Raw genomic sequence first — 5,328 nt, 5'->3', positions numbered from 1 at the left:
ACAGACCCTTAGAGAGAGAGAGGAAGAAAGAGAGAGAGTGAAAGACAGACAGATGGAGAGAGAGAGAGAGAAAGATACCAGTGCACCAACTTGTACCTACGGGGGAAGGATGACCAGCCACATAGGAGGGTGATTTTCACTATGGAGGAGAAGGAGGCCGTGCTGACAGAGATGCATGCTGGGCATTTCACAGTGAAGGGCATGATTGCCAAAATCAACCTACGCTTCTTCTGGCTTGGGATTGTCAAGGATGTGGACAGCTGGTCAAGTGAAATAACATTTACAAAAGGTTTTTATATCTGAAATTAGTATGATTTTCATAAATGTCATATGAAGCTAGACAGGTACATTTACATTACATTTAAGTCATTTAGCAGACGCTCTTATCCAGAGCGACTTACAAATTGGTGCATTCACCTTATGACATCCAGTAGAACAGTCACTTTACAATAGTGCATCTAAATCTTAAAAGGGGGGGGGGGTGAGAAGGATTACTTATCCTATCCTAGGTATTCCTTAAAGAGGTGGGGTTTCAGGTGTCTCCGGAAGGTGGTGATTGACTCCGCTGTCCTGGCGTCGTGAGGGAGTTTAGGTACTGACCTACCAGAAGATTGAGAGGGTGAAGACTGTGGCGCCGGAGTTGAAGCCAATCAAAGTTGATTCACCATGTCACCTGATCACATTAAGTTGATTCACCATGTCACCTGATCACATTAAGTTGATTCACCATGTCACCTGATCACATTAAGTTGATTCACCATGTCACCTGATCACATTAAGTTGATTCACCATGTCACCTGATCACATTCAGTTGTTTCACCATGTCACCTGATCACATTCTGCATTAAGTTGATTCACCATGTCACCTGATCACATTCAGTTGATTCACCATGTCACCTGATCACATTGAGTTGATTCACCATGTCACCTGATCACATTCTGTCATTAAGTTGATTCACCATGTCACCTGATCACATTAAGTTGATTCACTCACCTGAAGTTGATTCACCATGTCACCTGATCACATTAGTTGATTCACCATGTCACCTGATCACATTCTATGTCATTCACATTCAGTTGATTCACCATGTCACCTGATCACATTCTGCATTAAGTTGATTCACCATGTCACCTGATCACATTAAGTTGATTCACCATGTCACCTGATCACATTCACCTGATCACATTCAGTTGATTCACCATGTCACCTGATCACATTCAGTTGATTCACCATGTCACCTGATCACATTAAGTTGATTCACCATGTCACCTGATCACATTCTGATTCACCATGTCACCTGAGTTGATTCACCATGTCACCTGATCACATTAAGTTGATTCACCATGTCACCTGATCACATTAAGTTGATTCACCATGTCACCTGATCACATTAATTCACCATGTCACCTGATTCACCATGTCACCTGATCACATTCAGTTGATTCACCATGTCACCTGATCACATTCAGTTGATTCACCATGTCACCTGATCACATTAAGTTGATTCACCATGTCACCTGATCACATTAAGTTGATTCACCATGTCACCTGATCACATTAAGTTGATTCACCATGTCACCTGATCACATTCAGTTGATTCACCATGTCACCTGATCACATTCAGTTGATTCACCATGTCACCTGATCACATTAAGTTGTTTCACCATGTCACCTGATCACATTAAGTTGTTTCACCATGTCACCTGATCACATTCAGTTGATTCACCATGTCACCTGATCACATTCAGTTGATTCACCATGTCACCTGATCACATTAAGTTGATTCACCATGTCACCTGATCACATTCACCATGTCATGATCACATTTAAGTTGATTCACCATGTTGATTCACCATGTCACCTGATCACATTAAGTTGATTCACCATGTCACCTGATCACATTAAGTTGATTCACCATGTCACCTGATCACATTCAGTTGATTCACCATGTCACCTGATCACATTAAGTTGTTTCACCATGTCACCTGATCACATTCAGTTGTTTCACCATGTCACCTGATCACATTAAGTTGTTTCACCATGTCACCTGATCACATTCTGCATTAAGTTGATTCACCATGTCACCTGATCACATTAAGTTGTTTCACCATGTCACCTGATCACATTAAGTTGATTCACCATGTCACCTGATCACATTAAGTTGATTCACCATGTCACCTGATCACATTCAGTTGATTCACCATGTCACCTGATCACATTCTGCATTAAGTTGATTCACCATGTCACCTGATCACATTAAGTTGTTTCACCATGTCACCTGATCACATTCTGCATTAAGTTGATTCACCATGTCACCTGATCACATTAAGTTGATTCACCATGTCACCTGATCACATTCAGTTGATTCACCATGTCACCTGATCACATTAAGTTGTTCACCTGATCACATTCAGTTGTTTCACCATGTCACATTCTGATCACCATGTCACCTGATCACATTAAGTTGATTCACCATGTCACCTGATCACATTAAGTTGATTCACCATGTCACCTGATCACATTAAGTTGATTCACCATGTCACCATTCAGTTGTCACCATGTCACCTGATCACATTAAGTTGATTCACCATGTCACCTGATCACATTAAGTTGATTCACCATGTCACCTGATCACATTAAGTTGATTCACCATGTCACCTGATCACATTAAGTTGATTCACCATGTCACCTGATCACATTCAGTTGATTCACCATGTCACCTGATCACATTAAGTTGATTCACCATGTCACCTGATCACATTAAGTTGTTTCACCATGTCACCTGATCACATTAAGTTGATTCACCATGTCACCTGATCACATTCAGTTGATTCACCATGTCACCTGATCACATTCAGTTGATTCACCATGTCACCTGATCACATTAAGTTGATTCACCATGTCACCTGATTCACCATGTCACCTGATCACATTCAGTTGATTCACCATGTCACCTGATCACATTAAGTTGATTCACCATGTCACCTGATCACATTAGTTGATTCACCATGTCACCTGATCACATTAAGTTGATTCACCATGTCACCTGATCACATTAATTCACCATGTCACCTGATCACATTCACCATGTCACCTGATCACATTAAGTCACCTGATTCACCATGTCACCTGATCACATTAAGTTGATTCACAACATGTCATGTCACCTGATCACATTAAGTTGATTCACCATGTCACCTGATCACATTAAGTTGTTTCACCATGTCACCTGATCACATTAAGTTGATTCACCATGTCACCTGATCACATTAAGTTGATTCACCATGTCACCTGATCACATTAAGTTGATTCACCATGTCACCTGATCACATTAAGTTGATTCACCATGTCACCTGATCACATTAAGTTGATTCACCATGTCACCTGATCACATTAAGTTGTTTCACCATGTCACCTGATCACATTCTGCATTAAGTTGATTCACCATGTCACCTGATCACATTAAGTTGATTCACCATGTCACCTGATCACATTCAGTTGATTCACCATGTCACCTGATCACATTAAGTTGATTCACCATGTCACCTGATCACATTAAGTTGATTCACCATGTCACCTGATCACATTAAGTTGATTCACCATGTCACCTGATCACATTAAGTTGATTCACCATGTCACCTGATCACATTCAGTTGATTCACCATGTCACCTGATCACATTAAGTTGATTCACCATGTCACCTGATCACATTAAGTTGATTCACCATGTCACCTGATCACATTCAGTTGTTTCACCATGTCACCTGATCACATTCAGTTGTTTCACCATGTCACCTGATCACATTCTGCATTAAGTTGATTCACCATGTCACCTGATCACATTCAGTTGTTTCACCATGTCACCTGATCACATTCTGCATTAAGTTGATTCACCATGTCACCTGATCACATTAAGTTGTTTCACCATGTCACCTGATCACATTCAGTTGTTTCACCATGTCACCTGATCACATTAAGTTGATTCACCATGTCACCTGATCACATTAAGTTGATTCACCATGTCACCTGATCACATTGAGTTGATTCACCATGTCACCTGATCACATTAAGTTGATTCACCATGTCACCTGATCACATTAAGTTGATTCACCATGTCACCTGATCACATTAAGTTGATTCACCATGTCACCTGATCACATTCAGTTGATTCACCATGTCACCTGATCACATTAAGTTGTTTCACCATGTCACCTGATCACATTCAGTTGTTTCACCATGTCACCTGATCACATTCAGTTGTTTCACCATGTCACCTGATCACATTCTGCACCATGTCACCTGTCACATGTTGATTCACCATGTCACCTGATCACATTAAGTTGATTCACCATGTCACCTGATCACATTAAGTTGATTCACCATGTCACCTGATCACATTAAGTTGTTTCACCATGTCACCTGATCACATTAAGTTGATTCACCATGTCACCTGATCACATTAAGTTGATTCACCATTCACCATGTCACCTGATGATTCACCATGTCACCTGATCACATTAAGTTGATTCACCATGTCACCTGATCACATTAAGTTGATTCACCATGTCACCTGATCACATTAAGTTGATTCACCATGTCACCTGATCACATTAAGTTGATTCACCATGTCACCTGATCACATTAAGTTGATTCACCATGTCACCTGATCACATTAAGTTGATTCACCATGTCACCTGATCACATTAAGTTGATTCACCATGTCACCTGATCACATTAAGTTGATTCACCATGTCACCTGATCACATTAAGTTGATTCACCATGTCACCTGATCACATTAAGTTGATTCACCATGTCACCTGACCACATTCAGTTGATTCACCATGTCACCTGACCACATTAAGTTGATTCACCATGTCACCTGATCACATTAAGTTGATTCACCATGTCACCTGATCACATTCTGCATTAAGTTGATTCACCATGTCACCTGATCACATTAAGTTGATTCACCATGTCACCTGATCACATTCAGTTGATTCACCATGTCACCTGATCACATTAAGTTGATTCACCATGTCACCTGATCACATTAAGTTGATTCACCATGTCACCTGATCACATTAAGTTGTTTTTTAAATGGTTGCTTCACCTGCATTGTGCCTCTCTCCTCTCCCTCTAGACAACATTGTTTGCTGTTTGGGGTTTTAGGCTGGGTTTCTGTACAGCACTTTGAGATATCAGCTGATGTACGAAGGGCTTTGTAAATACATTTAATTTGACCACAGCGGAGTTCATTATGATCAAATGTTTATGTCAGTATCCATACAAATATGAAAACTGCAAACTGTATGACACAAGCATCTCTT

General features: G+C 40.5%; 1 long non-coding RNA gene across 2 annotated transcripts; it reads right to left on the bottom strand.

The window, feature by feature from the left end:
* Positions 1–1,175: 1,175 nt before the first annotated feature.
* Positions 1,176–4,468, bottom strand: LOC127924492 (uncharacterized). 2 transcript variants are annotated; one of them, XR_008117995.1, is made up of 3 exons: positions 4,389–4,468; positions 2,846–2,876; positions 1,176–1,239 (listed from the first exon to the last, which is right to left on the bottom strand). It is a non-coding gene; the product is annotated as an uncharacterized LOC127924492 (long non-coding RNA). The 2 variants fall into 2 exon arrangements; XR_008117996.1 differs by lacking the exon at positions 4,389–4,468 and adding an exon at positions 3,200–3,255.
* Positions 4,469–5,328: the final 860 nt, after the last annotated feature.

The sequence above is a fragment of the Oncorhynchus keta genome, unplaced genomic scaffold (assembly GCF_023373465.1).
Source record: "Oncorhynchus keta strain PuntledgeMale-10-30-2019 unplaced genomic scaffold, Oket_V2 Un_contig_4111_pilon_pilon, whole genome shotgun sequence".
In the NCBI taxonomy this organism is placed as follows: Eukaryota; Metazoa; Chordata; class Actinopteri; order Salmoniformes; family Salmonidae; genus Oncorhynchus; species Oncorhynchus keta.
This window is presented reverse-complemented; position numbering and strand designations above follow the sequence as displayed.